Genomic DNA, 27,494 nt, shown 5'->3' with positions numbered 1-27,494 from the left:
TGACCTGCACAAAAGGGACAGGTTACGCCTGAACCTGAGGGAGGTCCCGTATCCTTGAAGCAGATTCAGAACTCAGATTCAGGTTCACATATTTATCTCGTGTACATACACTGAAATGCATCGTTTGCGTTAACAACCATCAGAGCCTAAGGATGTGCTGGGGGCAGCCCACAAGTTTCACCACCCATTCCAGCACCAATGTAGCATGTCCATAAGACCCTAAGACACAGGAGCAGAATTAGGCCATTCAGCCCGTCGAGTCTGCTCCATCATTCCATCGTGGCTGGTTCAGGATCCCACTCAACCCCATGCACCTGTCTTCTTGCCATATCCTTTGATGCCTTGACCAATCGGGAAATTATCAACTTCTGCCTTAAATATACGCACGGAATTGGCCTCCACTGCTGTCTGTGGCAGAGCATTCCACAGATTCACTACTCTTTGGCTAAAAAGATTCCTCCTTACCTCTGCTCTAAAGGTTCTAAAGGGTCACCCCTCAATTTTGAGGCTGTGCCCTCTAGTTCTGGATACTCCTACCATAGGGAACATCCTCTCCACATCCATCCTATCTAGTCCGTTCAACATTTGGTAGGTTTCAATGAGATTCTTGCCGCGCCCCCCCCCCCGCCGCATTCTTCTAAATTCCAGTGAGTACAGGCCCAAAGCTGCCAAACGCTCCTCATATGTTAACCCCTTCATTCCCGGAATCATCCTTGTGAACCTCCTCTCCAATGACAACACATCCTTTCTGAGATATGGGGCCCAAAATTATTGACAATACTCCAAGTGCAGCCTGACTAGTATCTTATAAAGGCTCAGCATTTTTCCCTCCTTTTATATTCTATTCCCCTTGAAATAAATGCCAATATTTCATTTGCCTTCTTTTCCACAGACTCAAGCTGTAATTTAACCTTCTGGGAGTCTTGCTTGAGGACTCCTAAGTCCCTCTGCACCTCTGATGTTTGAACCTTCTCCCCATTTAGATAATAGTCTGCACTATTGTTCCTTTTACCAAAATGCATTATTGTACATTTCCCAACACTATATTCCATACCAACACTATATTCCATCTGCCACTTTTTTGCCCATTATTCCATTTTGTCTAAGTCCTGATGCAACTGCATTGCTTCCTCAGCACTACCTACCCCTCTGCTTATCTTTGTATCATCCAGAAACTTTGCCACAAAACCATCAATTCCATTATCCAAATCACTGACAAACAATGTGAAAAGCAGCGGTCCCAATACTGACCCCTGAGAACACCACTAGTCACTGGCAGCCAAACAGAAATGGCCCCTTTTATTCCCACTCACTGCCTCCTGCCTGTCAGCCATTCCTCTGTCCATGCCAATATCTTTCCTGTAACACCATAGGATTTTATCTTGTTCAGCAGCCTTGTATGTGGCACCTTCTCAAACGCATCCTGATAGTCTAAGTAAATGACATCCACTGCCTCTCCCTTGTCCACTCTGCTTGTTACTTCCTCGAAGAACTCTTAACAGATTTGTCAGGCAAGATTTCCCTTTGTCCTTTGTCCGCACTGTTCAGCAGAACAACACTAGTAACAACAACAGAACAGCAGCAACAAAACATCCCCTTTCTTCTCTTCCTCCCAACCACTCATGCACACGGAGTCACTCAACCCCAGGACAGCCCGCCTCCAAGCCACAGGTCTGCAGCGAAATCACAGACTCACAGATCCAGTGGCTTTGACCACTGGGCCTCGACTTCTGAGCTCGACAACTTTGGAATTCAAACTTCAAGGCTTCGATCTAAAGGCATTGACGACAGACCTCACCAGTGGTTACCAGCCCTCGAACATAGGTGGCATATTGGTTAGCATGGGTGAGTGGGGCTGAAGGGCCTGTATCTGTGCTAAAGGAGATGTGTGGGACGTTTTCTACACAGCAGGTGGAGGTGCCTGGAACACACTGCCGGAGATGGTGGTGGAAGCAGATCTGACGAAGAAGTTTAAGAGGCAGACCTGCGAGTGGGCTTCGGAGTTACGGAATGAGGACCTTTGGCCCACTGAGTCTATGCTGACCATCAACCACCCTGTTACACCAAATCCTACTCTGATTCTGTTCTAATCTCTCCACATTCCTTGCTGGAATCTGCTCTGAGTTGGGGGCTGACCCCTCCCCTAGATGCTGCCCCCCCGCCCCCAAAGTGGGCTTAGTGGAAGACAAGACAAGCTGGATTGCATTTGCCTGCGGCTGCATTAATGCTTGATGAGAAACTGCTGTGGGCTTGTTCTTGCAGAAACGTGGCTCCAGAACAAAACCCCATACACCATCAGTCTACAGACCAAGACTCTCAGGGGTTTGGGCTGTATGATGCTTTTGTGTGACTGACTATGTTTCTCTGCTATCGTAGTTATATGTGGTGGGGTGGAGATACGTCTCTACCAAAGCAGGTGTAAGGTTCTCCTTCCCTCCACTAGCCTGTAGGTCACCCTTGGGTGTAGCACCTGCTTAGCCCCCTCCCGATCAGGGTCACGTGAAGCCATGGCAGCAGGTGGTGGATGGTCTAATCAGAAACTGGTGCACATCACAAGTCCTAGTTATGTGACCACTGACGCCAGGCAGACAATCTCTGAAGAGTATCGACAATGGCTGGGTCACCCGTCTTGTAAAGACACTGGCCAGGAAAAGGCAATGGCAAACCACTTCTGTAGGAAAATTTGCCAGGAACAATGGTGGTCATGGAACGACTATGATTGCCTATGCCATGCAAAATGGCACGTAACGAACGAATGCAGTGTGTGACTGTTAGTATTGTGCTTTGTCGCATGGTCCTAGAAGAATGTTATTTCATTTGGCTGCATTCATGGGTATGGTGGAATGATAATTAAATAAATAATGATTCACTACCAGCTTCCCAAGGATAAACCCGCCATAAATCGAAATACAGGATTGAGATGTTATGCTGAAACTGTATAAGACTTTGTTGAGGCCTGATTTATGTTCATTTCTGGTCACCTATCTACAAAATGCTCAAGGTATGCAGAGCACAGCTGGCTGGTGTGTCCATAGACATTTTTAATCTCTCCCTTTCCCAGTGTAGCGTGCCCTCCTGCTTGAAAACATCCACCATTGTCCCTGTACCTACAAAGACCAAGGTAACATGTCTGAACGACTGGCGTCCTGTTGCACTCACCTCAATAATAAGCAAATGCTTTGAGAGGCCGGTCAAGGACTACACCTGCAGCTTGCTACCACCCACAGTGGACCCCCTACAATTCACCTACTGACACAACAAATCGACAGATGACGCAATAGCCACAGCTCTACATACCGTCCTTACACATCTGGAGATGGATGCTTATGTGAGAATACTGTTCTTGGTTCAGCAATTAAATAAATTCAGTAATTAGTTCAGCATTCAACACCATAATTCCCTCCAGGCTCGACAAGAAGCTCAGAGACCTCAGCCTTGACCCTGACTTGTGTAGCTGGATCCTGGACTTCAATTGGATCGCCAGCAGATGGTAAGAGTCTCTGCCCCTGTGACCCACAACACAGGTGTCCCTCAGGGCTGTGTCCCGAGCCCCCTGCTCTATTCCCTATACACCGACGACTGTGCTGCCACACACAGCTCCAAACTGTTGATGAAATTGATCGGCCTTATTTCCAACAATGATGACACAGTCTACAGAGGAGAAATCAACACCCTGACGCAGTGATGCCAAGAAAACAACCTTTCCTTCAATGTTGAAAAAACAAAGGAGTTGATCGTGGATTACAGGAGGAATGGAGACAGATTAGCCCTTATTGACATCAATGGGACTGTGGTCGAGAGGGTGAGTGGTTTCATCTTCCTCGGCATCCACATCACTGAGGATCTCACGTGGTCTGTAAACACCAGCTGTGAAAGCACAACAGTGCCCCTTTCACCTCAGGCAGTTGAAGAAATTTGGTATGGGTCCCCAAATCCTATGAACTTTCTACAGGGGCACAACTGAGAGCATCCTGACTGGCTGCATCACTGCCTGGTAGGGGAACTGTACTTCCCTCAATCGCAGGACTCTGCAGAGAGTGGTGCGGACAGCCCAGCGCATCTGTAGATGTGAACTTCCCACTATTCAGGACAGTTACAGCAGCAGGTACGTAAGAAGGACCTGGAGGATCATCAAGGACCAGTAACCATTTGGTTCCTGAAGGTTGTTATAGCCAGGTGAAGGGGCTGGGGGAGGTTGGTGGTAATGGGGATAAGCTCCCACTACCTACTAAATGCTCCCAATAGCGTGTATCTCAAATAGTCCCTGACAACCAAGTCTAGCTCCAAGTTAGCTACTAAACCCGGGGGAACCATTTCTATTGACAAGAGAAGGAGCAAAAGTGGGTTTAAAACCAGTCACTTCAGGGCTTGTCAGCCGTGGTTGGCAGCTCACTTAGGAGAAGGAAAACTCTGATCTCAAATCTCCACTGCCTTGCGGCTGTACCCACTCACAGGGAAGGCTTCGGGAGTAAGTGCCGAGGAAAAGTCTGGAGCCAGAGTCCCTAAGGCAGTCCTACTGGCAACTCCTGCGACACCACTGGTGCCAAACTGTATCGGTCTCTGCCATTCCTTTGGGTTCATCAGCTGCATGGAGAGGGGGAGCTTGCTACATGGGCAGCAGCTCACTCTCCAGATCGCACTGCCCTGGGCTGGGTGCTGGCTTGCATATCGACTTTGACGGCTAGGACACAAATATCCACGGTCAACTTCGACCATCAGAAAGCTAGACAAGATCACATTTGTACAATATTACAGTACTTTACACACTGTTCACAGTTATCAATTACAAGATGACAATCTCTGGACCGAATGCACTCGAGTCCCTGTGGTGCCCACCAACCCGAGATCCCCTATCATGTCCATGGATACCACGTACTCCTTCTTCAAGGGCACACAGAATCAAATCCGAATCAGAATCATAATCAGGATCAGGTTTATTCATCACCGACGTACACTCAGTAGCCAGTTCACTACGTACACCTGTACACCTGCTCGTAACTACAAATATCTAATCAGCCAACTCAGTGCATTAGAGGATGCAGACATGGTCAAGAGGCTCAATTGTTGTTCAGACCAAACATCAGAAACTTGGGAAGAAATGTGATCTAAGTGACTTTAACCCTGAAATGATTGTTGGTTTCAGACAGGGTGGTGTGAGTAATTCAGAAACTGCTAATCTCTCGGGATTTTCATGCACAACATTCCAACGGTGTCTGTACAGTGTCAGTGTCAGGATAGGGTAGAAGGTGACCGAGAGTCTGGTGGTTTCAGGTTTTTGCATCTTCTTCCCGATGGGAGGGGCAGAAGAGAGATTGTATGGGGTGGCTGGGGTCTTTATGCTGGCTCTGAGAAGTGTGGGCAGAGTCCCTGGAGGCCCTCTGAGAGTGTGAGTCCTCTTATTCTTTTTTTTCCCACAAAACTACAAAAGTTTATTCACAAAAAAATACACGAAATACCAACATCAAGTATTTATGAGCCAATGAGCAACTTCAAACTCACAGATGATTATAAAGCAGTCAGTTCCCGCCACCTCCCATTTTTCTACCCTCCAGACAATTGAGTCGACTCATGTGACCATCCCAGGAACCAGTCCGGTGAATCTTCACTCCGCCCGTACTAAGCCGATCATCCCAGGAACCAGTCTGGTGAATCTTCACCTTCGCTCCGCCCGTACTAAGTCGATCATCCCAGGAACCAGTCTGGTGAATCTTCACTCCACCCGTACTAAGTCGATCATCCCAGGAACCAGTCTGGTGAATCTTCACTCCACCCGTCCTAAGCCGATCATCCCAGGAACCAGTCCGGTGAATCTTCGCTCCGACGGAATAAGTCGATCATCCCAGGAACCAGTCCGGTGAACCTTCACTCTGCCCGTGCTAAGCCGATCATCCCAGGAACCAGTCTGGTGAATCTTCACTCCACCCGTACTAAGCTGATCATCCCAGGAACCAGTCCGGTGAACCTTCGCTCTGCCCGTACTAAGCCGATCATCCCAGGAACCAGTCCGGTGAATCTTCGCTCCGACGGAATAAGTCGATCATCCCAGGAACCAGTCCGGTGAACCTTCGCTCTGCCCGTACTAAGCCGATCATTGTGAGCTTCGGAGACTGAAACCGTGCACAATGGTCCAGGTGCAGTAGTACAAAGGCCCCATATAATTGCAGTACAATATCTTTATTTTTGTACTGAAATCCCTTCGTAATAAGGAACAATGCACTGTTTGCTTTCCTAATTGCTTTCTGCACCTTAAATGTTAGCTTTAAGGTGACGTGTGCTATACCACACAGCGTTACACAAACACTCACCATTAAAAATATGCTTGGCATTTCTGTTCTTTTTCTTCTGAATCAAATATTTAAGAACCTGCTGAACGTGTGATACCAATGCAATGGAAGTAGCTACACAACATTTTTCCGGATGGCCCGAGTGGACAGCTGAGTGATTATACTCATACGATCACTCAGGTCGAGTATGACCTTCTCCTGAGGGGTTGTCTGTTAGTGCGTGCAGAGGCCGATCCCAGATCCTCATATTCAGACCTTACAAAACTGCCCCCTTCACCAGTTGCTGATCACCACGGGACTTAATATGGATGTTAGAGTGGACTCCCTTAAAGGAGAACAGGTGTGCGTGATTTTGTTTGAGGTGGGGAGGCTGATGCGTGGACAGTCGTTGACAGATCGGAGTCAGAGTTCAGTGGCATGGAGTTCAGACCAGGGACCCTTGACTGCTGCAGTCTTCCTCCGCCTTCGCTGCTGTTGTGATGTGTCAGCGTCTACCACCATTGAGCTCTTGGTTGGAGCACTCCTCGCCTGGAACCTCTCCCCTGACTTCCCTGCCAGGAGCTAAGTGCCAGATGGGTAAACTCACCACGACAGGGGAAAATCCTCAGAGGAGACACTGATTATAGAACATAGAGCCCTTGGCCCACAACATCTTTTGACAAGGTGGTGCTTCGGTGCGGATGGGGCCTGCACATCCTGACACAGCACTGACCTGAACTCTCTCAGTGGCCGTCGCTCCTGGACTGTTTCGGGGATTCTGCGGTTTGATGTTTAATATTCTGTGTGCTATTTGATTCTTTTCTGCAGTTTGTGATTTGTTCTTTTTCTTGCACGTTGGGTGTTAATTTTTTTTCTTTGAAGGGTTTCTCTGTTTCGTGGCTGTCTGCAGGAGGACAAACCTCAGAGTTGCGTACTATTTACATACTTCGATAAGAAATGTACTTTACACCTGTGCCAAACACAATGCTGAATTAAACTAAATCCTTTCAGCCTGCACATGATCCATACCCCTGCGTTCCTTGCAGCTTCTTGTGTCTGTTTAAAAGCCCCCGAAATACTTCTCAGGTGGCGGGGTGGAGATGTGTCTCTACCAAGGAGATGTAAGGTGCTCCTTCCCTCCGCTAACCTGCAGGTCACCCTTGGGCGAGGCGTAGCTCCTGCTTTACACCCCACCACTTCCGCCCCACCCAGACACCCTGATCAGGATCACAGGAAGCCATGGGAGCAGGCGGTGGATAGTTGTATGAGTTCATATCACATGTCCTGGTTATGCGACCACTGACGCCAGGCAGACAATCTCTGAAGAGTATTGATAATGGCTGGGGTCACCCGTCTTGTAAAGACACTGCCCAGAAGAAGGCAATGGCAAACCACTTCTGTAGAAAAACATGCCAAGAAGGATCAAGGTCATGTTCGTCCACATCATATGACACGGCACATGATGATGAAGATGATGATGAAATACTTCCATTATATCTGTCTCCATCTGTCCAACCTCGCCCTATAACTCAAAAGCTCAAAGGTAAATGTATTATCAAAATACATAAATGTCACCATACACCGCCCTGAGATTCAATTTCTTGCAGGCATTCATAGTAGAACAAAGAAATACAATAGAATCAATGAAAAACTACACACAAAGACTGACGAATATCCAATGTGCAATAACAAAAAAGCAAATAAAAATAATAATAATAATGAATAAATTAGTGAGTAACTCCATCAATCAATCGGCCCCTCAGGTCCTGACAACAGCCTTGTAAATCTTTCCTCCATTCCCTCAAGTTTTTGTAATGTCTTTCCTACGTCAGGGTGACCAGAACTGAACATAATACTCCAAGTGTGACCACTTCAGCGTCCCATACAACTGCACCAGGACCTCTCAGCCTCTATACTTCTACACTTCATGTGTCATTTGTGGATAATTTATTCTCTGGATGTCATCTGTACCTACAAACCCGTGACGTTACTGCGGATAACTTCTTCCATGTACCTGTCGATGACCGTAATTGGGCATATTATAGTTAACTTGACTCAGCTTGGTTGAATCTGTGGGGAGCTGATCAAAGTTCAAAGTAAACTTATATTCAAAGTACAAATATATCACCTTGTACAACCCTGACTTTCATTTTCTTGCGGGCATTCACAGTAAATACAAGAAACACAATGGAATTGGTGAAAGACCATAGCCAACAGGATGGACAAACAACCAGTGTGCAAAAGGCAACAGACTGTGCAAATACAAAAAATAAAACAAAATGATAATAATAAATAAATAAACAAAAAAAGCAATAAATATCGAGAACATGAGATGAAGAATCCTTTAAAGTGAGTCCATGGATTGTGGGTACATTTCAGTGATGGGGTGAGTGAAGTTGAGTGAATCTATCCCCTTTGGTTCAAGAGCCTAATGGTTGAGGGGTAATAACTGTTCCTGAATCTGGTGGTGGGGGCCCCGAGGCTCCTGGACCACCTTCCTGATGGCAGCAGTGAGAAGAGAGCATGGTCTGGGTGGTGGGGGTCCCTGATTCTTCTCCGTGTAGGTGAGCTCAGTGGTGGGGAGGACTTTATCCATGATGGATTGGGCCGTATCCACTACTTTTTGTAGGTGGAGAGGATAAAAAAAATGCAGGACGAGTGTAAATGGTGATGGGTGGTCAGCACAGACTCAATGGGCTGAAGGGCCTGTTTCCATGCTGTCTGACTCCTTGAATCCGAATCAGAAACAGATTTATTATCACCAAAATATGTCTTGAAATTTGTTGTTTTGCAGCAAAGAAATTTAAGATTCAAGATTGTTTGTCATTTCCAGTACACAAGTATAAAGGAGAATGAAATAATTATTACTCCTAATGTGATGCAGCACAAAAACACAATAAGGTAAAGAACACAATAATAATTTAAAAACCACAATAAATATGAATACACAAGATAGCTTATATAAATTGATTGATTGTTTGCCGATAAAGTGGTACCAGGTACATAAGGTGACTGACAGGAAATGATAAAGTGGTGGTGGTTGGGGGTGTCAAGGGGGGAATTGGTGGGTGGAGGTGTTGATCAACCTTACTGCTCGAGGAAAGTAACTGTATTAGAGTCTGGTGGTCCTGGTGTGGATGCTGTATAACCTCCTCCCTGATTTATAGAGTCCAGAGGTGGGAGAGGTCACAAGAGCTTTGACGCCCCCAAGTCAACAGAGTCAAAGGCCTACGTTCAAGCTCAAGATCAGCGAGTTGGGGTCTGCGCCTGAAGGTCAACTCTGTGACTGGTGAGTGTAGAGGTCGATGAGGTCGGACATCTGAGAGTCTGGGGCCAGTCCTGTCAGTGTGTGTGAGAGTCTGGGGCCAGTGCTGTCGGTCTGTGTGTGTCTGGGAAAGGGGCCAGTCCTGTCAGTGTGTGAGTGTCTGGGGCCAGTCCTGTCACTGTGTGAGTGTCTGGGAAAGGGGCCAGTCCTGTCAGTGTGTGTGTGTCTGGGGCCAGTCCTGTCAGTGTGTGTGAGTGTCTGGGAAAGGGGCCAGTCCTGTCAGTGTGTGTGTGTCTGGGGCCAGTCCTGTCAGTGTGTGTGAGAGTCTGGGGCCAGTCCTGTCAGTGTGTGTGAGTGTCTGGGAAAGGGGCCAGTCCTGTCAGTGTGTGTGTGTCTGGGGCCAGTCCTGTCAGTGTGTGTGAGTGTCTGGGAAAGGGGCCAGTCCTGTCAGTGTGTGAGTGTCTGGAGCCAGTCCTGTCAGTGTGTGTGAGAGTCTGGGGCCAGTCCTGTTGGTGTGTGTGTGTCTGGGGCCAGTCCTGTTGGTGTGTGTGTGTCTGAGCCCAGTCCTGTTGGAGTGTGTGAGAGTCTGGGGCCAGTCCTGTTGGTGTGTGTGTGTCTGGGGCCAGTCCTGTTGGAGTGTGTGAGTGTCTGGGGCCAGTCCTGTTGGAGTGTGTGAGTGTCTGGGGCCAGTCCTGTCAGTGTGTGTGTGTCTGGGGCCAGTCCTGTCAGTGTGTGTGTGTCTGGGGCCAGTCCTGTTGGTGTGTGTGTGTCTGGGGCCAGTCCTGTTGGAGTGTGTGAGTGTCTGGGGCCAGTCCTGTCAGTGTGTGTGTGTCTGGGGCCAGTCCTGTCAGTGTGTGTGTGTCTGGGAAAGGGGCCAGTCCTGTCAGTGTGTGTGTGTCTGGGGCCAGTCCTGTCAGTGTGTGTCTGGGAAAGGGGTTTGCTTTTCTGTTGTCGTTGCTGCTGTTTGTGAGCCTCTGCAGAACATTGCAAGCTTGCTACATTAGCGCTGGAATGTGTGGAGATGCTTGCGGACTGCCCCAGCGCATCTTGGGTGCGTTGGCTGAGAAAGCAAGTGAAGCATTTCACTGTACACGTGATAAATAAACGAATCTGAATTACAAAACAGATATTGAAAGAAAAACAAGTGGTGAGCTCGTGTTCATGGACCGGATGGTGGAGGGAAAAACTGTTGCCAAGCATAGGTCTTCAGGCTCCTGTACCTCCTCTCCAAATGTGGTCATGGGAAGAGGTGAGGCTTCTTCGTGCTGGATGCCTCCTTCTTGGGACACCGCCTGTTGAAGATGTCCTCAACGGTGGGGCAGACTGAGCCCGTGATGGAGCTGGCTGAGTTTACAACCTGCACGTTTGACTCCGTGGGGGGTCTGTTAAATGTTTTCCTCTCCGCTCACGAGGATCCTGTCACTGATCCGCTGAGTAGAGTATATGTGACTCCTGGCCCTCCCCAGGCGAGGCTGGCCCAGCACCGGTAACCAGGGCAAACCGGACTGAACCTGCAGCCCAGCGGGCAGCGCGGTAACACAGTGGCTAGCACGGTGCTGAGCCACCCGTTACGGACCCGGGTTCAATTCCCGCCCCTGCCCGCAAGGAGTTGGTACGTTCTCCCCGTGACCGCGGGGGGGGGGGTTCAAGTTCAAGTTTATTGTCAATCAACTGCAGACTTGAAAACAGCTGAACGAAGCGTCGTTCCTCAGGGGCCAATAGACACAAACACAGTGCCAACAGTCACACAGCACATCGAGTTACCACCCAGCGCACATAGTCACAATGTAACAGACACAAACACAGTGCCAACAGTCACACAGCACATCGAGTTACCACCCAGCGCACAGTCACAACGTAACAGACACAAACACAGTGCCAACAGTCACACAGCACACACAGTCACAACGTAACGGACACAAACACAGTGCCAACAGTCACACAGCACATCGAGTTACCACCCAGCGCACACAGTCACAACGTAACAGACACAAACACAGTGCCAACAGTCACACAGCACATCGAGTTACCACCCAGTGCACACAGTCACAACGTAACAGACACAAACACAGTGCCAACAGTCACACAGCACATCAAGTTACCACCCAGCGCACATAGTCACAACGTAACAGACACAAACACAGTGCCAACAGTCACACAGCACATCGAGTTACCACCCAGCGCACAGTCACAACGTAACAGACACAAACACAGTGCCAACAGTCACACAGCACACACAGTCACAACGTAACAGACACAAACACAGTGCCAACAGTCACACAGCACACACAGTCACAACGTAACAGACACAAACACAGTGCCAACAGTCACACAGCACATCGAGTTACCACCCAGCGCACACAGTCACAACGTAACAGACACAAACACAGTGCCAACAGTCACACAGCACATCGAGTTACCACCCAGCGCACACAGTCACAACGTAACAGACACAAACACAGTGCCAACAGTCACACAGCACACATAGTCACAACGTAACAGACACAAACACAGTGCCAACAGTCACACAGCACACACAGTCACAACGTAACAGACACAAACACAGTGCCAACAGTCACACAGCACATCAAGTTACCACCCAGCGCACATAGTCACAACGTAACAGACACAAACACAGTGCCAACAGTCACACAGCACATCGAGTTACCACCCAGCGCACACAGTCACAACGTAACAGACACAAACACAGTGCCAACAGTCACACAGCGCACATAGTCACAACGTAACAGACACAAACACAGTGCCGGCAGTCATACAGCACATGGAGTTACCACCCAGCGCACACAGTCACAACGTAACAGACACAAACACAGTGCCAACAGTCACACAGCACACATAGTCACAACGTAACAGACACAAACACAGTGCCAACAGTCACACAGCACACATAGTCACAACGTAACAGACACAAACACAGTGCCAACAGTCACACAGTACACATAGTCACAACGTAACAGACACAAACACAGTGCCAACAGTCACACAGCACATCGAGTTACCACCCAGCACATACAGTCACAAAATAATCGTAGCACAGGTCCCTGAGTGGCACGGCCTAGGGCTTGACAGGGTGGCATAAGGTGTGAGGTGTATGTTTCTGTAAGACGGTATAATGTTACTGGCACCACTATCATAAAACTATTATAATTAAGTCCATCTGTGAAATAGCCACAACAAAGGAGGAGAAAGGACCAGAAGAGGATGAGAGAGTGTCTGTTGGGTGGGAGAAGAGGAGAGGGGGTAGCAGGGTGCTCCCATGTTCCAAAGATATACAGGTTAGGGTTAGTGGGCGTAGTTATTTATTTACCTAGCGGTAGTGTGGAACACCCAGCTCGCCAAGCTGTGTCGCTCAGCAACCCACTGACTGAACCTCCAGCCTAATCACGGGACAATTTACAGTGACCAACTAACTGGTCTGTCTTTAGACTCTGGGAGGAAACCAGAGCACCCGGAGGAAACCCACAACAGGCACATGGGAAGATGGTACAGACTTTCTTACGGGCAGTGTCAGGATTGAACTCCGAACTCTGACACCCCGAGCTGTGATAGCGTCGTGTTCCCAACTGCGCGACCGTGGGCACGTTATGTAGGCGCTGGAAGCCTGGTGACACTTGTGGGATGCGCCCAGAACATTTCCAAATTGTGCTGGCCCCTGAGGCAAAGCGATTCATTTCACCACTCTCCCCTCCAGGCTGCTGAAGGCACTGCCACACCGTACCTGAAATGCTCCCGTGCACATAGCCTTTGTTGCCTTGCAGCTGGGAATGGACGCAGCTAGAAAACGTTTACAGAACATGGAAGATTTTCTATGTACTGTATTTCATTATACCCTTCAATTAATAAAATCAAAAGTATGTTATTTTTTGATTTTCATTCTAAATATCTACAGTACTCATATTACAGAAAAACCATTTAAAGTGCCGTGCAGTTTTCAGGCCGTGTAAAGATTTCCTGTTCAAAGCAATGAATTTTGCAGTTGGAACAGCTGTAAGAAAACACTAGAGGGAGTGTTGCATTTCAGTGTATGTTTCGATGTGACAAAACAGTTGAACTTTCTCTTTATTCTTTGCTAACTGCATGACCTGGGTCTGTCAATGATCTGCAGCACCCTGGTGAAGGTGGTTCAGCTGCTGGACTGGGCTGTGGAACACATATAACATATAACCATGTAACAATTACAGCACGGAAACAGGCCTTCTCAGCCCTTCCAGTCCGTGCCGAACTCTTACTCTCACCTAGTCCCACCGACCTGCACTCGGCCCATAACCCTCCATTCCTTTCCTGTCCATATATCTATCCAATTTAACTTTAAATGACAACATCGAACCTGCCTTAATCACTTCTGCTGGAAGCTCGTTCCACACAGCCACCACTCTCTGAGTAAAGAAGTTCCCCCTCATGTTACCCCTAAACTTTTGCCCTTTATCTCTCAACTCATGTCCTCTTGTTTGAATCTCCCCCACTCTCAATGGAAAAAGCATATCTACATCAACTCTATCCATCCGTCTCATAATTTTAAACACCTCTATCAAGTCCCCCCTCAACCTTCTACATTCCAAAGAACAAAGACCCAACTTGTTCAACCTTTCAACATGGGGAAAGGATGACAGGCACGCCCTGAGGGATCAAGAGAGGGCGGGAGAGAGAGTGGAGTGATTCAGCTCAGGAAGGCGTGTACTCTCTTCTGGAAATGATGTCTTCGAGAAACACAGTCAGACTCTGAGCCACGCTTAAAATGTGGCAGATCAGGTTGGTGGGGGCATTTGTGAGCCATGAGTGTGTCAGACAGGGCGTTGGAAACTCCAGGAATTCCTGAGGAGCAACTCCGGGTTGCCATGGGCTATGGTCAGATTCCACAATAGGTCCCAGCCGTTCCTGTGAAAGTGGGCACAGAGCATTCGTATTTTCAAATCATGTATGCGCGTGCATGTGGGGATGTGTACATTTGTGTATGTGTGAGTGTCAGTGTCTGTGTCTGTATGTGTGTGCGCATGCGTACCTGTACCTCGTGCACTTGAACTGCCAGACCTGTCCCGTGACCGTGGACACCCGGTAGAGACTGTGAGGATCTCGGTGGGGTTTGGGGTCACCACCACAGTGCTGGTGCCCTGGGCCTTGGCTCATGAAGAGAAGCCTTGCTCATCACTGTATCAACGCGTGGTTTATGGGGAGCATGGTGAGCTGCTGCCTCAGAGTGCCAGAGACCCACCCGGGCTTTAATACTGAGCTCTGGCACTGTCTGTGTGGAGTCTGCATGCTCTCTCTGTGGGGGTTTCCTCCTGGGTGCTGTGGTCAGTGGAGACTTGATGGGCCAAAAGGCTGTTTCTGTGCTGTATATGTTTCTATGTGTCTACCTGTGGCCAGACACCACAAAACATCCAATCAGAACGCATCACGGCTACCCTACGTGTGACCACGAGGCGGGCACCACGCTGGCGTAGTGGTCAGACGGGATGTTCCCGAGTTTGGAGTTCCATTCCAGCGCCGTCTGTGAGGAGTCTCTGTACGCCCTCCCTGTGAAATGTCCTCGGGGGCTCCAGCTTCCTCCCACACCACAGCGCAAAGGCCAACCGGGTAGGCTAATTGGTCATTGTAGATTGTCCCGTAATTAGGTCAGGGTTAATCGGGATTGTTGGAGGTTGCTGGCCTGGCAGGGCCAGAAGGGCCTTCCCCCAACCCCGTACCGCAGAGAGTTATGGCCACAGCTCAGCCGGTCATGGAAATCCAGATTTGGTCCCGACTTCCAGCACTCGTACAGTGCTCCGGTTTTAACCCACTTCCCAAACAACGTGCGGATCTCAGTCAGGTTCAGATTCATTTATTAATCACACGTACATCGAAACATACAGTGAAATGTGTCATTTGCCTTAACAACTGACACACCCAAGGGTGTGCGGGGAGAAGCTCACAAGTCTCACCACATATTCAGACACCAACAATGCTTTCATTTAATATCAGAGAATGTATACAGTATACAACCTGAAACTCCTACTCTTCACAGACATCCACAAAACAGAAAAAACACCGGCAAAGTATGAATGGCAGAAGCATTAGAGCCCCAAAACCTCCACCCTTCCCCACATCTTCCAGGCCGCTCCTGGAGATGTCGAAAACACTAGGCCGCTGGGCGAGATCCGAGGGCGGGAGCCCACTGCTGCGAAGAACCGCAGTTCGAGTGCAGCCATAGATCACAGACTCCAACAGGACCCCAGCCACCTTGAAAAGGAGAGAGGAGACATTGAAGAGAAGAAAGAGAAGGTGTATAAAATGATGAGAGGCATTGATCATGTGGATAGTCAGAGGCTTTTTCCCAGGGCTGAAATGGCTAACATGAGAGGGCACAGTTTTAAGGTGCTTGGAAGTAGGTACAGAGGAGATGTCAGGGGTAAGTTTTTTCACTCGGAGAGTGGTGAGTGCGTGGAATGGGCTGCCGGTGACGGTGGTGGAGGCGGATACGATAGGGTCTTTTATGAGGCTCCTGGACAGGTACATGGAGCTTAGAAAATAGAGGGCTATGGGTAACCCTAGGTAATTTCTAAAGTAAGTACATGTTTAGCACAGCATTGTGGGCCGAAGGGCCTGTATTGTGCTGTAGGTTTTCTGTGTTTCTATGAATTTGCATGTTTCGCAGATGGCACCATCTTTAACTCCTCCCTGAACAAAGGAACAACAACTAAACCAGCCTCTTTCCCACTGTCCCGCTCAGCCAACCACTCACTCAGCCATACATACAGTCCGCCAGCTCCAGAAATGGCCTCCTCCAGTCCTTGGCCTCACCTTGCCAATGATCTGGGCTCCATCCTGTGCTGTCTATGTGGAGTCTGCGTGTTTCTCTCTGTGACTTCATGAGTTCCCTTCTGCAACAGATTCAGATGCATTTATTTATCACGTGTATATCAAAACACACAGTGACATGTGTTGTTTGTGTTAACACAAGTGAAGGCTACTGGGGAGACTTTAAACTAGAATGGTTGGGGGGTGGGAATCAAATTGAAGAGACTAGGAGGGAGGAGGTTGGTTCACAGATGGAGAGAGCTGGTGGACGGTGTGTGAGGGAGGGTGGGCAGGGGACAGAGAATGGGAGCACTCAGACCAAAGATGTAGGGGAGAAGGAAGAAAATGGTAATAAAGTTGTTTGTGGAGGGCCATGGTCCCGATGCAGGTCGATGGGATTTGGCAGTCTTAAATGGTTTAGCATAGGCTCAATGGGTCGAAGGGCCTGTTTTGGTGCTGTACTTTTCTATGACTCTGTGACTCTAGAGGGCATAGGTTTATGGCGAGAGGTGAGAGATTTAATAAGCACCCAAGGAGCATTTTTTCCATTCATATATAAAGAGCTGGTGAAAGAAATATTTCAGCCAGATACAATGACAATCCTGCCTGGACTAGAGAGCAGACAGTGAGCAAGGGCTTTGCTCTTTGGAGTGAAGGAGAATGAGAGATAACTTGATCGAGGTGTGATCGAGTGGATAGATAGAGACTTTTTCCTAGGGTGAAAATGGCTTATGCAAGGGGGTATAATTTTATGATGATTGGAGGAAAGTACAGGGGGAAGTCAGAGGTAAGGTTTTTTACACAGAGAGTGGTGGGTGTGTGGAACACCCTGCCAGGGGTGGTGGTAGGGGCAGATACATTAGGGACATTTACGAGACCCTCAGATAGGCACATGGATGAAAGAGCAACTGAGGGCTGTGTGGGAGGGAAGAGTTGGATTGATCTTAGAGTGGGTTAAAAGGTCAGCACACCATTGTGGGCCGAGGGGCGTCTATGGATTATTGTCAAATGTACCGAGATACAGTGAAGGGCTTGTCATACGGATCAAATCACAGAGCACTGAGGTAGAACAAGGTAAAACAGTAACAGAACGCGGAATGAAGTGTAACAGCTCCAGGGAGAGTGCATGGCGAGTGAGTGGTAGGAAGAGTGGAGGGAGTTTGAGGGAGCTGGTGCATGGCGAGTGTGCGGTAGGAAGATTGGAGGGTGTTTGAGGGAGATGCTGGAGGAACTCAGTGTCTGTGGAGGGAAATGGACAATGTTTTGTGTTGAGACTCTCCCGCTGGTATTGGATGGCAGAGTGCGTTTGGCAGGGACGAGAGGGTGGGGGGAAGTTTGAGGGGAAGGTGAGGGTGGGTGGATGTCGTTCTCAAATTTAGAATCAGAGTCAGGTTTAATGTCGCTGACAGGTCGTGACATTTGCAGTTTTGTGGCCGCAGGACGTTGCAATTCATAATAATAAAAATCTATCATTTACAATCAGAATATATAAATTAAATAAGTAAGAGAGCAAAAAACAAGAAAAAGTACTGAGGCAATATTTATGGGTTCATTGTCTATTTGGAAATTTGATGGTCGAGGGGATGAAGTTGTTCCTGAATGGTTTGTTGAGTGTGTGCCTTTGGGCTCCCGCACCTCCTCCCTGATGGTGGCAAGCAGAAGAGGGCACGTCCTGGGTGATGGATTCTGCCTTTTTAAGGCAGTAAGCGATTCAGGCAGGAGGGGAGGAAGCTGGCACAGGAGTGAGAGCCTGAGTCATCGGGGAGGGAGCTGGCAGGTTACTGCCTCCTGGTCTGAGTGACAGAGCAGGTTTGACAGGCGTGGTCACGGCGGACGGAGGCTCGGTGCAGAACACAGCCAGATACTCCCAGGGAGCCACAGGTAACCACCAGACCTCACACAGCGCACAGTGCAGGCACCGGTGGGGTGGGGTGGGGCGACCTGATTTCTCCATCTTTCTGCAGAAGTTTCTGGAAAGGACGACCCCCTTGATTGTTTGGTAAGGTAAGGAAGTACAGTAATTGTATTCAGGGAGTTTAAGCTGTTACTGAGTGTTGGAGAGACAGAGAGAGAGAGAGAGAGAGAGGGTGGGAGGAAAAGAGGGAGATGGAGGGTGAGAGAGGGAGAGAGACAGGGAGAAAGAGAGGGAAAGAGAGAGTGAGAAAAAGAGAGAGAGGCAGGGAGGGTGAGAGAGGGAGGGAGAAAAGCAGAGAGAGAGGAGTGAAAATTGGAGAGTGCAAAAAGTGTGAAAGAGAAAGAAGCAGAGAGAGAGAGTAGGGGAGAGAAAGAAATGGAGAGGAGAAAAGCAGAGAAAGAGAAAGGAGAGAGAGAAGGGGAAGGAGAGAAATTAGGAAGAGAGAAAAGGAGACAGGAGAGGGGAGTGAGAAGGGAATAGAGTGAAGAGGGAGGGGAGGAGAGACAGATGCAGTGCAGGGAAGATGTAGGGGATGACAGTGAACGAGGGTGGGAAACGGAGGTAGAAAAGAGAGAATGGGAAGGGAAGAGGGAGATGGGGTGGAGAGAAAGGGAGGATAGAGGGGGATTGAGGGGAGAGAGGGAGGGAAGAGATTGAGGGGGAGAGAAGAAGATGGATAGAGGGAGGGATAAGGGGAGGAAGATAGGGAGGCGAGAAAAATTGGATAGAGAAAGCGAGAAAGGAAAAAAGAATATGAGGTAAAAGAAGGCGGGGGGGGGTGATTTTTGGGCAGTCGGCGCGCTGAAGGGAGGGGTGACCTGTCCGGGAGAGAGGGGAGCGGACGGAGAGGTGTGGAGGGTTTTAGTCCGGGGTGTCGCCTGGTTATTGCTGACGCTACCTGACCTGCTGAGTTCGGAGGGAGGGAGGCAGGGTGGGGCTGACACGGACTGGGATCGTGTCCTTTCCTGTGCTGGGAGAGTTCCGGCAGTCCCGGGCCGGGCCGGGCCGGACACGGCGTGGGCGACTGGAGAGGTGACTCACCTCGCTGGGCTCGGCCCCGGGCAGGAGACCGGCCGGGTTGGCGTTGGGGAACGAGGGGTTAAGGCTAGAGTAACGCGGAGGTAGGTGAGGCGGGGTCATGGAGCACAACAGCACAGGAACAGCCCTTCGGCCCATCTAGTCTTTCCCAGCACTAATGTGGCGCCCGACCTACTCCTGAGCGGCCGGGCGGGGTATAGAAAGGGGTTGGAACTGAGACTGGAATTGGTTTGTTATCGTCACACGTACCGAGATACTGTGAAAAGCTTGTCTTGCATACAGATCAGATCATTACACAGAGCATTGAGGTAGAACAGGGTAAAACAGTAACAGAGTGCAGAATGAAGTGTTACAGCTACAGAGAGAGAGTGCAGTGCAGGGCAGGTAAAGTGCAGGGCCATGACCTGGGAGATTGTGAGGTTAAGGGTCCATTTTGTCGTACCAGGGACAGCCCAAAAGTCTGATAAGAGTGAGGTTTCAGCTGTCCCTGATCGTGGTGCTACGTGCTTCCAGGTTTGCCCGCTGGGGTGGGGGAGAAGAGGGAATGTCCGGGGTGGGTGGGGTCTGTCATTATGCTGACAGCTTTACTGAGGCGGTGAAGAGTGTAGACAGAGGGCAGGGGCAGGGGCAGGGGAGGCTGGGTCCTGTCCACGGCTCTCTGCGGTTTCTGGTGGTGTGGGGCAGAGCAGTTGTCACACCGAGCCGGGAGCATCCGGATGGGGTGCTCTCATTATGAGGATCAGGAGGGGGAGAAGACTGTCCGGGGTGGGGGGGAGAGGGGTCTTTGATCATACTGGCCACTTTGAAGATAATTATTGAGAGATGTGACTCATAATATCTGAAGCAAGAGTTCCTCCACAGACTCTTCATCTCATGCTCTCGATATTTATTGCTGATTTAATTATTATTATTTCTGTATTTGCACAATTTGTTGTCTTCTGTACTCTGGTTCAACACCCTCATTGGACAGTCTTTCACTGATTCTGTTATAGTTATTATTCTATAGATTTATGCAGTATGCCCACAAGAAAATGAATCTCAGGGTTGTATATGGTGCCGTTTATGTACCTTGATAATAAATTTACTGTGAACTCTGAACTTTGAGTTCCGTGGTTGCCAGGCAATGGAGATCTCCTGGTATCTTCCTGTGAGAGGGTGTGAACCCACCATTCTGTCCCCTCACCAGAGAGAAAGGGACACTGCCTTTCCCTAACAACCACACACCGGCCTCCCATCTCTGCCTCTCTTGAGTTTATTATTCTGCATTCTGTTACTGTTTTCCTCCGTGCTACCTCGACGCACTGATGTGAGGAAATGATCTGAATGGATGGCGTGCAAAACAAGGTTCTTCTCTGTACCCCAGTACGTATGATCGAGGCACAGCAGAGGATGTACTTCCTGAGGCCGTTGGTAAGATTCCACCTTGTCAGAACAATTCCACCCTGCTATCACGGAGAGCATCCTCACGTTAGCCATTACTGTCCGGTTCAGTACAGCATCCTCTCACCATGTACGAAAACCACAGTGAACTCCCAGGCCATTGCTGCAAGACTCGTATGTGCCCGGGACTAAGAAGTGGGCAGGAAAAATCATTGCAGGCCTGACCCACCTTGCAAAATGCCTTTTGCACAAGCTCCCTTCTGAAAAGCACTATAGGGCGATAAAAACAAATAAAACTTCAGGCCATCTTAAAAGTTTCTTCCCCAGTTGGTTAATCTGATCAACCATTGTAGTTAGCACCCACCCCACCTCTTTCCACTTCCTCAGTCACTGCACTGTAAACATTTTAAACCACTTTTTATAATGCTGTTCACCTTGTAAATACATGCTGATAGTTATGTATTCATGCAGATTTTATTCCGTATCTGTACTTTGACCTCTAACTTTATTTTTATATATAGAAACATAGAAACATAGAAAATAGGTGCAGGAGTAGGCCATTCGGCCCTTCGAGCCTGCACCGCCATTTATTATGATCATGGCTGATCATCCAACTCAGAACCCAGCCTTCCCTCCATACCCCCTGACCCCTGTAGCCACAAGGGCCATATCTAACTCCCTCTTAAACATAGCCAATGAACTGGCCTCAACAGTTTCCTGTGGCAGAGAATTCCACAGATTCACCACCCTCTGTGTGAAGAAGTTTTTCCTAATATCGGTCCTAAAAGGCTTCCCCTCTATCCTCAAACTGTGACCCCTCGTTCTGGACCTCCCCAACATCGGGAACAATCTTCCCGCATCTAGCCTGTCCAATCCCTTTAGGATCTTATACGTTTCAATCAGATCCCCCCTCAATCTTCTAAATTCCAACGAGTACAAGCCCAGTTCATCAGTCGTGCCCAGACCAGCAAATTGCCAACACATGGAGATGTATATGGCAACTAAAGTTGATCCTTGACAACAATAAACCACCTTACTAATTTAAACTTGCCTGTCCACCATCCACCTATCACCTACCAGCCCCTGCACATATACCTGTCACCTCTTGCCGCTGCCCCTCTTTAGACCAGCTACACTCTCACTCCCCTACCTGGTACGACCTGTCCGTCGTCCACACTCCTCCTCAGTCCACCAATTACCTCGGGCTCCCCTCTCATCTGCCCCCTCTCTGCCATACACAGGCCAGCTCTGGGTCCCTGATGAAGGGTATCGACCGGAAGTGGCGGCTTTCTGTTCCCCTCGCGACGTTCCTCCAGCCGTTTGGCTTGTGCTCTCAGGGCAGACCAGGGAAGGGTCAGCCTCCCTTCTCCTTGGGGCGGAGGAGCCGATTCGACTCTTGAGGGACAGGGCAGAGTTGCTGCGAATGAGGGTCAGAGTCAGAACTGGGCCTCGTGGTCCCTCCTGCTTGCTCTGTGGGGGTGGGGGATGTGAGCAGGTTCTTCTTGGTCCATATGACTGAACCTCATCGACGAACATCATCATCATCATCATTATGCGGCATGTTGTATGACATCATCATTATGTGCCATGTTGTATGGTGTGGGCAACCATGATTGTTCTTGGCAAATCTTCCTACAGCAGTGGTTTGTCATTGTCTTCTTCTGGGCAGTGACTTTACAAGACTGGTGACCCCAGCCGTTATCAATACTCTTCAGAGACTGTCTGCTTGGCATCAGTAGACTTCATAGTCATAGTCATACTTTATTAATCCCGGGGGAAATTGGTTTTTGTTACAGTTGCTCCATAAATAATAAATAGTAATAGAACCATAAATAGTTAAATAGTGATATGTAAATTATGCCAGTAAATTATGAAATAAGTCCAGGACCAGCCTATTGGCTCAGGGTGTCTGACCCTCCAACGGAGGAGCTGTAAAGTTTGATGGCCACAGGCAGGAATGACTTCCTATGACGCTCTGTGTTGCATCTCGGTGGAATGAGTCTCTGGCTGAATGTACTCCTGTGCCCACCCAGTACATTATGTAGTGGATGGGAGATATTGACCAAGATGGCATGCAACTTGGACAGCATCCTCTTTTCAGACACCACCGTCAGAGAGTCCAGTTCCATCCCCACAACATCACTGGCCTTACGAATGAGTTTGTTGATTCTGTTGGTGTCTGCCACCCTCAGCCTGCTGCCCCAGCACACAACAGCAAACATGATCGCACTGACCACCACAGACTCGTAGAACATCCTCAGCGTCGTCCGGCAGATGTTAAAGGACCTCAGTCTCCTCAGGAAATAGAGACAGCTCTGACCCTTCTTGTAGACAGCCTCAGTGTTCTTTGACCAGTCCAGCTTATTGTCAATTCGTATCCCCAGGTATTTGTAATCCTCCACCATGTCCACACTGACCCCCTGGATGGAAACAGGGGTCACCGGTACCTTAGCTCTCCTCAGGTCTACCACCAGCTCCTTAGTCTTTTTCACATTAAGCTGCAGATAATGCTGCTCACACCATGTGACAAAGTTTCCTACCGTAGCCCTGTACTCAGCCTCATCTCCCTTGCTGATGCATCCAACTATGGCAGAGTCATCGGAAAACTTCTGAAGATGACAAGACTCTGTGCAGTAGTTGAAGTCCGAGGTGTAAGTGGTGAAGAGAAAGGGAGACAATACAGTCCCCTGTGGAGCCCCAGTGCTGCTGATCACTCTGTCGGACACACAGTGTTGCAAGCACATGTACTGTGGTCTGCCAGTCAGGTAATCAAGAATCCATGACACCAGGAAAGCATCCACCTGCATCGCTGTCAGCTTCTCCCCCAGCAGAGCAGGGCGGATGGTGTTGAATGCACTGGAGAAGTAAAAAAACATGACCCTCACAGTGCTCGCTGGCTTGTCCAGGTGGGCGTAGACACGGTTCAGCAGGTAGACGATAGCATCCTCAACTCCTAGTCGGGGCTGGTAGGCGAACTGGAGGGGATCTAAGTGTTGCCTGACCATAGGCCGGAGCAGCTCCAGAACAAATCTCTCCAGGGTCTTCATGATGTGGGAGGTCAACGCCACCGGTCTGTAGTCATTGAGGCCGCTGGGGCGCGGCGTCTTCGGCACAGGGACGAGGCAGGACATCTTCCACAGCACAGGAACCCTCCGGAGCCTCAGGCTCAGGTTGAATACATGGCAAAGTACTCCTCATAGCTGAGGGGCACAGGCTTTGAGCACCCTCATCTGCACCGGTTGCTCATACGACCGTCCACCACCTGCTCCCATGGGCTCATGTGACCCTAATATGTGTGCTGGTGCTGAGCAGGTGGGGTGTAAAACTAATAACTTTTTTTTTGTTGCTTCTGATTTCCAGATAGATTAAAATTAGTTCTAAAAAATAAAGTTCTCTTCTTTTTAATTCGGAATAATGACCAGGGGGCTAAGCAGCTGCCACACCTTTTACCCAAGCAGGCGAGTGAGCGAAGGAGCACCTCACAATTCCTTTGATGGAGACAGACATATCTCCACCCCACTACCCAACCGTTCAAGACATGCCCGCGTGTATTTGGATGTGATTCTTGTTGTAACTTATGGTAATTGTTTATGCACTAAAATGTACTGCCACTGCAGAGTGACATCTGTTGTGATATTAAACGTGATTCAGGTTCTGGGATGTGGATTATGAGCAGGCAGAGGGGTTTGGGTTAAATTTGGCAATAGGCGTGCACAGGCACTGTGGGCCGAAGGGCTGTATTGCTCTGGGTTTGGTGTTCGATGTTCTGAAGTGTCAGTCCATCTGCATGAACGTACTTTTAAATGGATACAGACTGAGTTCCTTGGGATGTGGATTCCTTCATGCACAAAGCATTAAGGCCAAAGTACAAGACTTCAAAAGGACTGTTTTTAAAGGTATTTTTCTGGAAGTATGCAGATCCTTATAGTCATAGTCATAGTCATACTTTATTGATCCCGAGGAAAATTGGTTATAGTATTCAGTTCTGTGTTAACCAATTTCCCCCGGGATCAATAAAGTATGACTATGACTATGACTATGAAGTGCCTGTCTCCATGCTGTAACTGGAGAGTTATTTCAAAGAGCTGGACAGGTAACGATGGGCCGAAGGGCCTGAGGGCGTGCTGCAGTGTGCTGTCTGTTGGTAGCTGCTGAGAGCGTCAGCTGACTGCTGTGTAAATAAATGGGGCGAGGCTGTTTAAATGTTCACAGACCACATTCTTCAGTATCAGTGCCACAGGGCCGAGAGAGGTGTAAATGGGGCTCAGGCTGGGAGTAGGCCAGGAATTTGCCCATCCCAGAGCCCTGTTGCTATGGGCGTTGCCATGGAGATCTTTGCCTGGGCTGTTTTGATGCCTCTGTGTTTTGAAGTCTTGCTCTGCGAGCCAAAATCATGTCTGGTCACGTGGGATCTTGGGTTTCAATCCGATCACCCATGACTTTTCTGTCCTGGGCCTCACCCAGCCCCTTTCCCTGAGCTGGGGGCTCACTACTCCTCCCTTCAACCCCACCAACACTCCCACCCTTTGTCCGGCCTGCTAATGTTTTAAATTAGAATTAGTTTATTATTGTCATATACACCGAGATACAGTGAAAAGCTTGCTTTGCACACTGTTGATGCAGATCAGATCATTACTCAATGCATTGAGGTCAAACAAGGTAAAACAATAACAGAATGCAGAATAAAGTGTCACAGCTACAGAAGGATTGCAGTGCAAGATCTTAGTGAGGTAGACTGTGGGGTCGGGTTGATTTTATCGTGGTAGGGAACCGGTTAATGTTGCTGTAACAGTAGGGTTGAAGCTGTCCTTGGGCCTGCTGGTATGTGCTTTCAGGCCTGATGAGAGGGGAGGGGAGAAGAGAGACCGTCTGGAGTGGGTGAGGTCTTTGGCTGGTTTACTGAGGCAGTGAGAAGTGTAGACGGAGTCCATTGAGGGGAGGCTGGTTTCTGTGATACGCTGAGCTGTGTCCACGACTCTCTGCGGTTTCTTGCGGTCACAGGCAGGCAGAGCCGCGATGCATCTGGATGGGACGCTTTCCCTGGTGAATTGATAAACGTTGGTGAGGTCTGATGGGGACGGGGATGGTTCATGTTTCGGAGATCCGGCAGGATTTTGTGTCCTGGTGGATATTCTCAGAGGGAAGCTGGTGTCGTTTGGACTGGCTATGGGACTCTCAGAGCACTGAGGACCTATCCACCCTTCCAGGCAACTGGGCTGTGTCTGGAGAGGTCAGAGGTGTGTGGGAAGCTGTAGGGCACTAAGGACTGGGACTGAAGAGAGCCTGTCCCACCCATTTCACCCACCCAGTGTGGCAACCCTCTGTCCCCAGGAGCGAGGGGGCAAACGCCGGGGTGCGGACAGGTCACTGGGAACCGAAGGGAGTTGGCCGAAAAGAAGGAGATGGGATAACACCTCTTGCCCCACGAAAAGGAATGAAGGAGGCTGAGGTTTGTAAAATGGTGAGAGGTATAGGTCAGGTGGACAGCCTCAGTCTTTTACCCAGGGTAGGGGAGTCTAGACCGCATTCAGTGTGAGAAGGGAGCTGAGGGACAACCTTTTCACACACAGGTGGTGGGACTATGGGACGAGCTGACAGTGGATGTGGTAGATAGAGGTGTGTCGAGCATGAAAGGCAGTTAGGGGTTCATGGAGACAAAATGTTTAGATCAGGGTTCCCAGCCTCTTTTATGTCATGGACCAATACCAGTTAAGCAAGAGGTCTGTGGGTCCTTGGTTGGGAACCCCTCTAAACTTTAGAGGGAATGCTGGTAAATGGGATAAGCTGCGATGGAATCCTGGTCAGCATGAACGGGATGGGCCAAATGGACTCTTTCCCTGCTGTACGAGCCTATCACTCTGAAATCTGAAAGAAAAGAAACGTTGTTGGTGATGGTCGGCTCTGACCTGCCGTGACCAGCTCACATGAAGCAATTAAAAACAGGGCGATGTGGTAGGTAGGGGAGTGGTTAGTGTAGCGCTCTCCCAGAGCCAGACCCTGCCGCTCTCCGTGAGGAATTTATACGCGCAGATTCCCCCTGGGTGGTCTGGTTTCCAAAGGTGTAAAGGTCAGGGTTTGTAAGTCGCGGGCTGGGGCCGGGAACGTGGTGACACTTGTGGGCTGCCCCCAGCACGTCCTCGGACAGTGTGGTCACCAACACAAGACCATGTGACAGAGAGCGCTGATCTTTAATTGAGCTGGAAATGGAATGTTGGCCTTTATTGCGGAGGACACTGAGTACGGGGCATTAACAAGATCGTACCTGTGTAGGGCATTGATTCTCTTATCTGAGGAGGAATTCACGTGTTGGAGGCCATGCTCTGAACACTGGATGCCTTCCATTACAATCACAGCGTTTAACAGCCACTTGGACAGTTGAGTGGTTCAGGGGGATATTCAGATTTATTTTCCACACTGACATCGAAACATGCGTCTTTACGCACCAGAGGATGTGCTGGCTGCTGCCCGCAAGTCATGCAGTTGTAGAGCACTACAGCACAGAAACAGGCCCTTTGGCCCATCCAGTCTGTGCTGAACTATCTAAACTGCCTAGTCCCATCAACCTGCACCGGGACCGTAATCCTCCATACCCCTCCTATCCATGTACCTATCCCCAATTTCTCTTTAATGTTGAAATGGAATCTGGATCCACCACTTCCACTGGCAACTCGTTCCACACTCACACCACCCTCTGAGTGAAGAAGTTTCCCCTCATGTTGCCCTTAAACTTTTTGCCTTTCACCCTTAACCCATGACCCCTGGTTGTAGTCCCACCCAACCTCAGTGCCAACATACCATGCCCACCACGCTCAGCAGGACAACACAGAACACAACTAGT

General features: G+C 49.2%; 1 protein-coding gene across 4 annotated transcripts in view; it reads left to right on the top strand.

The window, feature by feature from the left end:
- The first annotated feature begins 18,147 nt into the window (after nt 1-18,147).
- Nucleotides 18,148-27,494, top strand: part of vill (villin-like) — a 102,101-nt gene continuing 92,754 nt past the window's right edge. The window contains exon 1 of one of the 4 annotated variants that reach the window (XM_063044576.1): nt 18,148-18,204. The gene's annotated coding sequence lies outside the window, so the exon portion shown is untranslated. Of the gene's footprint in view, nt 18,328-19,238; nt 19,360-27,494 lie in introns of those variants that run through there. The other 3 variants (XM_063044574.1, XM_063044575.1, XM_063044577.1) reach the window with 3 other exon arrangements.

This window comes from Mobula hypostoma, chromosome 3 (assembly GCF_963921235.1).
Source record: "Mobula hypostoma chromosome 3, sMobHyp1.1, whole genome shotgun sequence".
NCBI classification, from domain to species: Eukaryota; Metazoa; Chordata; class Chondrichthyes; order Myliobatiformes; family Myliobatidae; genus Mobula; species Mobula hypostoma.
Note: the sequence above shows the minus strand (reverse complement) of the source record. Positions and strands in the feature narration are given on the sequence as shown.